General features: G+C 36.7%; 1 pseudogene; it reads right to left on the bottom strand.

Annotated features, from left to right (window-relative positions):
* Positions 1 to 5,819: 5,819 nt before the first annotated feature.
* Positions 5,820 to 7,579, bottom strand: LOC100618268 (E3 SUMO-protein ligase PIAS2-like; annotated as a pseudogene).
* Positions 7,580 to 12,959: the final 5,380 nt, after the last annotated feature.

The following is a 12,959-nucleotide window of genomic DNA, read 5'->3' as shown; positions in this document are numbered from 1 at the left end:
TTGGCAAATCTCTGTCAATCAGCACTTCTCTGAAGTGAACATGGGATGTTCTTACCTCTTAGATGAGAAATTCAGAAACCAGTTCTTGTGGTCACCCAGGAGTAGACTGGTAACTAGCTTTTTATGTTTCTGGCTAAGAACATTTACAAATTACACCTAAATTCTGATTGGTGGTTGATTATGAAATGTAATAATAAAATGAAACTACCAATCAAAGCAAACCAAGTATTTAAAAGTTGTTTATCAGATTTGGAGGATGTAAACACCATTAGCTAGAGAAGTCATTGTTTCATATAAAAGATTAAAACTTTTTTGGAGCAGAACCTTTAAAGGCTACAATTTTGCAATTAAAAAATTCTCTACATCTTTTAGTTAATTTTATGACTGAAATATGATCTGCTATAGAAAACCATAGCAGATTTATATATACACATATATATGTACACACACACACACACACACACACACATATATAATGTATGTAGAAAATTGTCTGAACAATAAATGTGAGATATAGTGGAATAGCTATAAATAGCCAAAAGAGTCATTTCCATGCTATAATGAGGTCAATGCAATTTTTTGGAAAGCTTTGTAATGGATGGGGAAATAGAACCACCCACTACATTTACTTGAGGCTAGAGAGTGAGAGAGATGCAATGGAGCAAGAAGGTGGAGAGGGGGTGTAGATTGTTCCTCCCATCTTAGTAAAACCAGTTCTAGTTGTCTTCAGAATTAGAGTTTATCTCTTCTGAGACTGGGTTGAATGTAAAGGACTGAAACTCTCCTCCCCAAGCTTCAGGTCTCTCTCTCCTAGATATTATGAGGCAGGCACTTGATCTAAGGAATTTATTCTAAAGGAACACACACAAAATAGGGTAAATAGGATTATTGGGTAAGGAAATGGAAAATGGGAAGTAGGAGATCCCTAAGGCTAACAAATGACCCCCCTCCCCCAAATCCTGAAGGGTCAGGCTGGCAGCCTGACCCTCTTAGGTCTGTTGTGAGAGCTGTCTTGACTTCTATCTACCCAGGTTGTAGTACAAAGTTCAAGATCAGACTTTTGGGGATGGAGAGGAAAGTCTTCTTTGTATGGATGACTTTATAATAAATGTCCTATCCACTCCTTTTCTCATCAGCTGGATCCAAGGGCTTTGAGTTCACAGAGAGACAGTCACTGTTCAGAAAGTCCTCTGCCTCAGAGGTTTCTCTTAGACCAACCACCCTTGAGGAGTTCCCAAAGAGAAGTGAAGTAACTGCTTTGAATCTTCTCAGCTCTTCTGTTCTTTTTCAGAATTCTCTGTCTTCCTTTGTTCCTCCCCCACTTGGGTTGCTTTTCTTGCATGCTGAAACTGACTTTCCTCTCTTACAGCTTTCATCTAAAGAGTCTTTAAAATTTAATTAACTTTAAAAATGGAAGACTAACAAAAGTATGAAAAAGAAAACAAGTACAATAAAATCTTTATCTGATTGAACAACTAAAAATTCTTAATTAAATTCTACCTTTAAATTTAATAGTGGAAGTAAAAGTAGAAGGAGGATCAGCAAGACTGAATAGTTTAAGGTCACATTATTGCTAAGGTTACTTACTGTAACAAGTAAGGAAAAACACTGCATTCTAGGTTTTGTGTCTACTTCATGATCTTTTTAACTTACTTGCCTCATTTTATTCATTATCTGTTTATTGGTAATAATGATAAACACCTTAAAAGTATCCATATGAATTATTTAATGTGTAATGTAATTACAAGGTATTATTCGCAGCTCACGAAATAGATACTATTAAATGATTTATCCATAAGAAATATGAGCCAGTAAGAAGGCCAAGATTAAAATCTATACATTTCTGACCCCGAGTCTTTACAATATTTACATTGGATGACCTCTATGACATAAGAAACGAAATGAGAGTACCTTTTTCTAGAATTGCTTGAGGATAAATGTCAACTAATCAAATCATTATTGTCTATTATACTAACACACACACATATAGTTAATCAGAGGTTAATAATTACTTTGATATGTAAGACAATATTGAAGCAAGCAAGTAGCCTGAATCCTGGAACCACTGGCCTACTTTATTTCACAAAAGTCTGAAGTTATAATATAAGGAAACAAAGAACACATCTGATGTGTTTCTTGAAGGTATTGCTGTCTTCTTGCAGGGAGGAGGAACAATGGAGAAATAACATCACCATTTATTTTAAAATTATTGTCCACAGGTATTTAGAGATCATGGTCATAGTCAATAAACATTTATTAAGTGCCTATTATGTGACAAATTCTGTGCTAAAAATTGGGGATATAAATAAGAAAAATAGACATTCCTTGCTCCCAAGAAGCTTACTACTAAGGAGGAAGATGATATACAAAAGGAAGATGGAAAGGTATAGAGGGGGCACCACTGCATGTTCATTAAGTGGAACAGAGTCATGATGTTGGTGGAGTTAAAACCAAGCAGAGCAGCTGATGGAAAATGAATTTTATCTGGAAAGTTTTGAAACTTTGGGAAAAGTTTATTATCTTCCTTCCTTTTAACCCTTCAACCAGAGCAGAGAGGCAGCTGAGGATATTGAGAAGGTTCAAGTTTATTTATTTTTCAGTAATGCCCCACCCTTTTGTGATTCCATTTGGGGTTTTGCCATTTCCTTCTCCAACTCATTTTATAGATAAGGAAACTAAGACGATGATTGATGAGTATGGTCAGAATAGACTGAAGCTTCTGGCTTTTTGTCCTTCCTTGAAATTAGTGAAAGAATAATGGCAGCTTTACTTTCCTCACCATTTTCCTGATGCCTCCTGACTGGCAAGCATTTTCATATGATTTCTTTATTTCTTTAAGCTGTTTCTAATACAACCTTTGTTTCATATAAAACAAAGTTTCTTAGCCTTTTTGGTGTCATTGTTCTTTTTGGCAATCTATGGATATGTTTTCACATTTAAAATGCTTAAAATACAAAGAATCATAAAGGAAACTAACTATGCTGGAATAGTTAAAAGATATATAAATCTCTATCCTCAATTGAGTATGTATATTTTCCCTTTTTGAACCAATTCCAATGAGAATAAGTTTCAAGTGTTCTACCCTTCCCTTTCTCTGTAAAAGTTCTTTCCCACCTTTTATATGAGATAATTTACCTTCATTCTTCTTCCCTTCCTTGCTTCTCCAAGTGCATTTTTCTTTCACCCCATAATTTTATTTTTTTAAGATATCATCCCATCATATTCAACTTCACATACTTGGCCTCTGTCATGTATATTTCTTCTACCTGCTTTAATAATGATAAAGGTTTTAGGAGTTACAAATATCATCTTCCCATATATATATATATATATATATATATATTCCCATGTATAAATATATATATGTAAACAGCTTAAACTTACTGAATCATTTAAGATTTCTCTTTCCTGTTTTTTTATGCTTCTCTTGAGTCTTCTATTTGAAAATCAGATTTTTCTATTCAATTTTGGATTTTTAATCAGAAATGCTTGAAAATTTTCTATTGTTAAAAATGAGAAAGGATGAGCCTCTGGGGTGATAGTATACTGGTTATTCAGAATGTCTAGTGAACTAACCCCCCACCTCCGAAAGGTATTTCCTTTCTACCTTGGCAGAGAGCTGATAGCTGCTCTCTGACCTTGCTTTGGTAAAATGGAGGCACAGGTAAAGCAGAGATCTGTTCCAGATTAGGGACATGACAGGAGTGGGAGTTGACGGCTGGTTAGGAAATTTTATATAATCTAACTCTCCTCTGGATGCCCTTTTGGTCAGACCTCTTGCTGGAGAAAGATCAATGGCGTTTGAACCAGGACTTAGCTTTACCTGGTTCTAATAGAGATCTTTCTCCCGGATCCAAATCCTTCCACCCACAAATCCTTTTTATTCTTTCTTTTAAAGATCTGGCTGCTAATTATAAACAACTGCTACTTATTTGGGAAAGGGTAACAAGGGGGGGATCAGGGAAGAGGTAAAGAGGGGTTCCCTAAGCTAAAACACAGACTGAAGGTGGGTCCTTCTGCTTTGTCCAACAGCTTGGATTGGCCTGGAAACCTTCTCTAGCTCCTTGTTCTCCTATACTGGCTTCCCTAATCTAGTATTAAAGAATCATCAAATGTCTTTAGGTGTAGCTGGCATGGAGGGAGACATTTCAGGCTTCAGGGCTGACTCAGCCAGCCCTTCAGGGTAAAACCCTCTCAGGCCACTGACTGTCCAATCAATCCATACAGGTCTTGAATTAATGGAGAGACAGGATCAGTTCACAGTCACTGTGGGTATCAGATATGATTTGGCAATCCTCAGGAAAATGGTGGGTTTCCAATCTTGAGGTGGGAATGGGAGCTGCTCTCTTCACTCCAGGGTTCAAAACTGGACTCCCTCAGAGACTTTGTTGGTTCCCAGAGCTCCCTGCCCCCATCCATTCCAACTGTCCCTCTGTCACTCTGCTTCTCCAGCATTCCATTTCAACTCTGTGTAAAATCTTCCTTTTCACTATTTCAATGACTATCCATCCTCCCGCCTCCCAAAGTTATACTCAGTTTTAATACTGTTAATGCTAAAATAAAACTTTGGTCCTTAATTTCCATAGAGTTTATCAATATTTACTTGAAATGGAGGGCAAAGAGATAGAGAGAGGCTTAAGCCTATTCTAATCTCTACTAGATGGCTGCTTCTCCACGTGGCTATCTATTTCAGCCACTTCTTCTCCCCACATGTCCAAGAGAATACAGAGTGTACTTCCTGGAAATCCTTCTTTTATTCCTTTCCTTAACCCTGGATCCTTAATCTGATACTTTCCAGGTCATGTGCCTAGGTCACCATCCCTGTGACCTATGCTGGAGCACCAGGAAGCAGGTCATACCAAAATGCATGATCCTGGGAGGGGGTTCCCTTCACACACTACATAGGTGATTATTCATTATATTCTTTTGTCCTCTGGAATATTATATTTCAGGTTCTCCAGTAGTTTAATGTGGAAGCTGCTAAATCTTGTGTTATCCTGACTATGGCTTCATGATATTTGAACTGTTTCTTTTTGGGTACTTGAATATTTTCTCCTTGACCTGGGAATTTGGCTATTATATTACTAGGAGTTTTCATTTTAGTATATCTTTCAGGAGATGATCAATGTAATCTTTCAATTCCTATTTTACCTTCTGGTTCTAGAATATCATGGCAATTTTCCTTGATACTTTCTTAAAATATGATGTCTAGCCTCTTGCTTTGATCATGGCTTTCAGGTAGCACAATAATTTTTAAGTTATCTTTCCTGGATCTATTTCCAGGTTGGTTGTTTTTCCAAAGAGACATTTCACATTTTCTTCTTTTCTCTCCCATTCTTTTGATTTTGTTTGATTGTTTCTTGATGTCTCATTGAATCAGTAGCTTTCATGTGCCCAGTTCTAATTTTTTAGAAGTTAATTGCCCTTTATTAGAAAAAAAGTTTATTTGATTATTTACATAATTTTACTGCTGTGTATTACAACCAAAACCTTACTCTTAACCAGTTTGTAGAATCCAACAACATAAGAAATTGAAATCATTTTTTAAAAGATGGGGATGTAGCTGAATATACATATATGTATTTGCATATACATATATATTCAAGAATATTTTATGAATAAGAAAAAATCTTTCAAAGATAAATTTACTTCTTGCTGTACATAATCTTGACCCCCCCCATTTCAGAAGGTATCAGAATCCATTTGTCTTTTTAATAAATATCAAACTAACTGACAATAAAATTGATTCCAAGAATCAGAGATGCAAGAAAGAGCAGCATTGGCTATTTCTGTAGTTCAATGAGTCCTTTTTTTTTTCTTTAGTCCAAGAAGATTATGTCTGGAATGTTGTTCCTACTGCTGGTTATAACCCCAGTCTCACTGCTGCCTGATGAAGTAACAGGAATACTGCTTTCCTAGGGGCTTGTGGATATGATGATGTTTCCAGTGGTGCTACTTGTTGACAGGACTGACGAGAGACTATCCAAAATCATAGGAAGACAGTACTGGCAAATCTGAGGAAATACTTAATATAAGCTTGTGGTGCAATGGTACTGAGTAATCTGTTAATGAAGGTGGCAGAGCAGCATCTGAAGTCAGATTGGGTACTCTGACAGTGGATGGCTGGTACATGAGAACCCCTTTGGTTGTACTGCTTTGTGTCTCTGCCATAAATATGTATTTCTATTTTGGCAGGAGGCTTTTCTTCATCATCCAAAGAGCTCTCTGCTGTTAAGTCAATAACATCTACTTTCTTCTTGCTTGTTTCACTGGCCACAGTCACTGAACAGGGTTTATTGAGGACAATTGAACTTTGAGCTTGAAACTTTAAGAACTTTCTTTGGTGTCATTGAGCACCAAGAACCATCTTCTTGAAACTTAATCTCATCCACATCAGAACATTCATTGACAATTTCCATGAAGAGCCCATCTAGTATTAGACTTTCATAGGCAGCCTTTTTTGTCACAAACAGGACATATGCAGGTAGGCTTATTTTCATTCATTTGTAGGGAAAGAGCAGCATCAAAACATTGCAGATGTGTGCATTTCACAGCATGACATGGAATTGTCAGCCTCATTTTTCCTAGAGGACACATTAGTGATACCCAAAGACTGGTTGCAGCAATTTCACTGTCAGGATCTGCAGTGAGCTTCTCTTTAATTAGTGCATTGGAATGATCAGTGTTTCAAATACCTTTCATTTTTAACCTCAACATGGCTGATGTCAGCTGTTGTACAAGATATACAGACAATGTATGACATAATTCTTTCCAATTTCAGATGCCCAAGAAATGGAAATCTGGTTTGGCCCAGCAGAAGATAACTTAACTAGAGATTCAAGGGGTGTCCCTGGTGTTTCTGTTCAATTCCACTTTTTTGGATGTGGTGCATATTCTGGCAAAGGAAACAGATTTCCATTTACTTTTATGCACAGACTATTGTGATAATTATCTTCTTGAAGACAGCTAGTCTCTGCTAGGCACAATCTTAGCTGTACTTGGACAGTGTAATCTCTTCTGACACCTGGAAAAAAATCCCTGGAAATGCATATTTCTCTTACTTGTTGAGATATCAATGCAAAAAAAAATTATCTTGAAATCTCTGAACATTGCTCTGAACTAAACTTGTAGGTTTGATAAGAACATCATAGAATGGAAGACTTTTCAACTAAACATCAGGGTGGACAGGAGGAGTTGGGAGAAATGGCTGCTGCATCTCATATGAAGGCTTACTATTTTGGAAAAGCACTGAGCCAACAGGAGAGGATGAAGATTGTGGTGTGACTAAAGTAGAAGTCAATGAGTGGATCCCATCAACAGTCAAGTCATATTCCACAGGTGGTGAGCAACTGTCCAAATTGAAAACTGATGCTTTTATCATGGACAAATCTGAAAGACCTTCAATTGTTTGTAACAGCAGATGTAAAGTTCTCTGATTTTAATCTGAACTGCTGGGCTATAGCCACTCTTCAATAAATGCAAAGCCCTCATCAGGAGGTCATGCTTGTTGCTCACTTTTATTATGTCCAGCAAAACCCAACAATACTTGTAGTTCAGAAACCAGAAAACTAGAAACCATATTCTATTAAGTCATCAAAATTCATCATTTTCTACCACTGTCTGGTGCAGGCAAAGCCACTGCTCCTCCTGCAGTCTTTGGAGAAGCTCCAGTTTCCACCACCACCATGGTGCACTGGGCACCGCAAATGATGTGCCACCATCATCACCAGGCCCCCATCATGTTCCAATTCTAATTTTTAAGTAAGCATTTTCTTCAGTTAACTTTTGTTTCTCCTATTTCCAATTCTGCTTTTTAAATAAATTATTCTCTTCAGTGAAGTTTTGTGCTTCTTTTACTATTTGGCCTATTCCATTTTGTATGGTGTTATTTTCTTTGGTATTTTATTTTTGTGCCTCCTTTGCCAAACTATTCACTCCTTTTTCATGATTCTCTTGAATTACTTTCATTCCCCTCCCCCATTTTTTCTCTACCTTTTTGTTTTTTTGAGTTTTTAAAAATGTTTGAGCTACTTTGGGAATTTATTTGGGGATGGGGGAATGGGACCTAAGACCAATTCACATTTTTCTTTGAAGCTTTGGATGTAGCAATTTTGACTTTTTTGTTTTCTTCTCAGATTGCATTTTGATCTTCTCTTTCAACATAGTATGGATTAGGTTCTTTTGTTGTTGTTGTTGTTTTCTTACTTTTCCATTCTATTTCTTGACTATAACATTAAAAAAAACTGTTAAAGTTGGATTCTTCTTCTGGGATGGAGGGGACATTGTCCCAAACTTCAGGTTTTTTATGAAGGTGTTTTCACAGCTAATTTCAGATATTCCAAGGTCACATGACCTAAGGAGAAGTCTGTTTACCACTGTCCTGATCTGTGTTCTAGTCTGAGAGAGACCACAAGCACTTTTTTCCCTTTTGGAACTATATTCTTATTCCCCTATGGCTGAATGCTCTAGTGTGCTAGTGCTGCTCCTTGCCCTGAGACTGCCATGGGAAATTCAAATGAATATTGTACCAAGTGCCAGCAGAAGGACCCCTGTAATCTTTTTCTGACCTATTCATTGTCTCCTTCTCTGGAAACTGCTGCTGCTGATTTAGTTTCCCCTTAGGCCTGCTGGCTTGCTGGGGAAGATACCCTGTTCTGACCTGCACTGGAATTTGACCTTTTTTTTTCCAACTTCTAAGTTGACCTGGGATGGGAAGTCATTTGACCTCATCCTTTTGTGAATTTTGCCACTTCAGAATTCATTTTGAGAAAATATTTAGAAATTTTTGGAGTAGAATTTGGGAGAGCTCAGGTGGTCCTCTACATTTTCTTCCCCATCTTCATTCTGCCACTGTAAAAAGGCATATTTTAAAAAAACAAATTCATATATACTTGGATTAAGCATCTCTGATATAAAACTATGGTTGGTCACACCTTTTTTTGTGGGTGATTTGTCTGTTAATTGAATAGAAGGAAAATGCAATGGAGGAAGTCAGTCAATAGCTTGGAATACATTGAACTAAACAATACAGAGATTTATAACTTGGTCCAAAACACTAGGAAGTCTCTCCCCTCCCCCCACCAACTGGGGGCTAAGTCAATTTAAAGAGAATTTTATGATTTTGATTTTATTAATAACTTATAATGAATGAATGGATGATAGAGTGGGGAAGGTAGGCAGTACAGTGGATAGAGTGCTGAGCCTGGAATCAGGATGATGAATCTTCCTGAGTTTAAATCTGGTCTCATCCTTACTAGCTGTGTGACACTGGGCAAGTTACTTATCCCTGTTTACCTTCATTTGTTCATCTTTAAAATGAGCTGGAGAAGGAAATGTTGAACTATCCTAATATTTTTGCCAAGGATACCCAAAATAGGGTTAAGAAGATTCAGGCATGAATGAAATGACTGAACAATAACAACAAAAATGTCCAAAGCACCACGCTAATTATTGGGTACTCTTCCAATGTCAGGACAAATTGAGGAAAGTCATTAGCATATTGAGTAGAAACCTTAATGATGAACTTTGGGAGAACATAGACAAAAGTAGTACACATTGGACCAACATAAATATCATGTGATCTGTCTCCTTGGAGGCAACTCTTGAATCGATGAGCTCATAGATTCTACCACATTGACTACAATTGTGATCATTGGAATTTATCTTGCAAAAACCAATTCTCAAAGACATTCTTAGAAGTTCAAACTTGAAAGGGACCTCAATGGTCACCCAGTCCACACAAAAGCACCCCATAATTTGCAATGTGCAGCAGCCTGTTTATGAACACAATGCATATTCCTCATTAAAAAATAATTTGGATAGGCTCTTTGAATTCATTATAACAAAACTGGATCTTTTCTGAGGCTTCACAATGAAGCTATCTTCATAGGTAAGCTCTTACTAGGTAAAAATAGTATATATGCATATACTAAATTAATTTTCAATGATTTATAGAATTAACACAAATGTGTCTTTACCATTCATATTAAATTAATTTGTCACAAGAGATAGCCCATTGTACCAAAATTGTTGCCCTTTTCAATGCTTTAACTTCATTTGCTCTTTTCTGCCTCTGTCAGTGTCCTACAATGTAGTAGGGACTCTGTAAATAAAATATTCAAGGGAATTAACATGCCAGATCAGATATATTTTATCAGTATAGTAGTGTATTTTAGTTATAATCAAGACCAGGTGCTTAGGGAAAGTTAATTCCCATATAACCAGAAGGTGGCACTGGGTAGCACTCTCAGCTGAGCTCTAAGATCAGAGATCTAGGCACACCTCGTGTCCCCTTTTCTTCACGGTGTTTTCAAGTTCCTTATGATGTTCTGGGCAAAAGTAAGGGAGTATGGATTATTGGTGGATTATTTACCCCTTCTTGGCTATTGGACTTATATGTACCAGGAGTATAAAATCTCAGGGATTTTTCCTTTCTCCTTTAAATAAACTATGGTCTCTCTTACTATTTGGCTCCTTGAACCACTACCAACTCAAGAATATAAATTTATTCCTTCTCAGGACTTTGTCCTTCCTCAATTCCCACTCTTAAAACTAATCTTCAGATAAACAGAAACAGCACAGATTGGAATGGCCGCCCAAATTTTAATATATAGACATTTATTCAGAGAAAATATTTTTAAACCATTTGGTGTACAGAAATGGCAGTTTTATTTTATTTTTTAATATTTTGTTTTTTTTAATTACATGTAAAAACAATTTTAAATATTCATTTAAAGAATAATTTTGAGCTCCAAATTTTCTCCTTCCTTTCTTTCTTTTTCCTCTTTCCTTTCCCTCCCTGCTCTGCTGAGATAGTAAGCAATTTTTATAGATTTTACATTTGCAATCATTTAAATTTTTTTATATTAGTAATTTTGTGGAAGAGATATCAAACAAAAAAGAAGAAAGAGTGAAATATAGAAATGTCAGTTTTAAAAGTAGCCATGCTCAGCTGTTGCAATGTGAGGGGAGGCAAGAGCAATGCCCTTTCCCTCTATTGAATTCTCCTTTACATCATGTGTCTAAGGAATGGAGGCAAGCGGGGGAAATGACAGTATGTCATACTCTTAAGTTTAGTCAACATTATTAACATTTTCTCCATCTAGACAATTAAAAAAACAAAGACAAAACTCAGTAAATCAGGTCCTGGTTTGTAGCTTTCCTGATATCTGATATCCTGATAACTGAAAATTTAACAATCAGCTTTCAGTCCAGTTTGAGCTGGCTCAGGATCAAGCCAGCAGATTGTAAGCTAATAGGTGAAAGGATTTCTACCCTGGAAAAATAGAAGGGAAATTCAATGCTTATCCTCAACACTGTCCCTTTGCTGTATCTTAGATGCTGACTGGCTAGTTGTGAGTTTCTGTTGCTGGAAAGCATCTATTCCTGATATCACTGAATTCTGTGCTCCTTCCCCACGTGTTCCAGAAGGGGCTACTCCTTTCCTCATCTTCACTGAGTTGAGGACATTTCTCACATCACCTGCCTCTTTGCCTACCAGTCCATTGGGAGCACTTTCTCCCTCTCCTATCTGGGGTAAGGTGGGTGATGGGCTCACCTGCAGCATGAGGGTTACAGTTTGGGCACTTAGTCTCTAAAAGATTTGCTATCACTGCTCTAGAGGCTCCTACTGGAAAATCACCCGATTATAAACCTCTTCCAGAAACTTTAGTATCTTTTTCCCTCTCTTCTTGATTCTCTCATCTTTCTTTTTAAGATCAGTGTCACACACCCCCAAAATAAGTTATTGCCCTCAGGCAAATTCTTGAAACCTTGCAATGAGAACTAGGTTAAGGGTTTATCTACAGGTAAGTTCTTGTTCTGCTTGTATTCTCTAGCCTGAGAAGCTACTATCAGCTTGGTTAAACTTAAAATATTTTTTAAAAAAAAAGATAAAATCAGAGTTAGAAAACACCCTTATGTAGTCCACATTTTAAGAGAATTCTTTTCTACAAAATGCAAAACTGTCATGCAGCCTTCCCTCAAAGTCATTCAGTGATCTGGAGTTCCCTCATAGTCTATTCCACTTTTGGAGAACTAATTATTGGAGAGTTTTCTTTAAATCAACCCTGATCAACAAATTGTCAAGGGATATGAATAGGCAGTTTTCACACAATGAAATCAAAATTATCAATAAGCACATGAAAAACTGTTCTAAATTCCTCCTGATTAGAGAAATGGTTGTAGAAATGTTATCACATATTTCCATATTATTCATTTTTACCATTGTGAAACCCCAAATTACAGATCCATATAAACAAGTGATAAACAAATTATAAGTTTTTCTTTTGTTTTTCTTCTCCCATAGTTCTTTTTTCTCAATGTGCACAGCATTCTTTCTCATAAATCCTTCAGGAACACCCTGGATTATTGTATTGCTCCTGGTAGTAAAGTCCATTACATTCAAATTTACCACAGTGTATCAGTCTTTGTGTACAACTTTCTCCTAGTTCTGCTCCTTTTGCTCTGCATCAGTTCCTGGAGGTCTTTCCAACTCACATAGAGAACCTCCAGTTCATCATTCCTGTCAGCACAATAGTATTCCATCACCATCAGATACCACAATTTGTTCAGCCATTCCCCAATCAATGGATACCCCATCATTTCCCCAATTTTTCGGCACTACAGAAAGCACGGTTATAAATATCTTTGTACAAGTCTTTTTCCTTATTGTCTCTATGGGGTACAAACCCAGTAGTGGTATTGCTGGATCGAAGGATATGCATTCTTTTAAAGCTCTTTGTGCATAATTCCAAATTGCCTTCCAGAATGGCTGGATTAATTCACAACTCCAACAACAATGCATTAGTATTCCAATTTTGCCACATCCCCTCCAGCATTTATTATTTTCCTTTACTGTCATATTGACCCATCTGCTAGATGTGAGGTGATTTGCATTTCTCTAATTATGAGAGATTTAGAACACTTTTTCATGAGCTTATTAATAGTTTTGATTTCTT

The sequence above is a fragment of the Monodelphis domestica genome, chromosome 3, assembly GCF_027887165.1.
Source record: "Monodelphis domestica isolate mMonDom1 chromosome 3, mMonDom1.pri, whole genome shotgun sequence".
In the NCBI taxonomy this organism is placed as follows: Eukaryota; Metazoa; Chordata; class Mammalia; order Didelphimorphia; family Didelphidae; genus Monodelphis; species Monodelphis domestica.
Note: the sequence above shows the minus strand (reverse complement) of the source record. Positions and strands in the feature narration are given on the sequence as shown.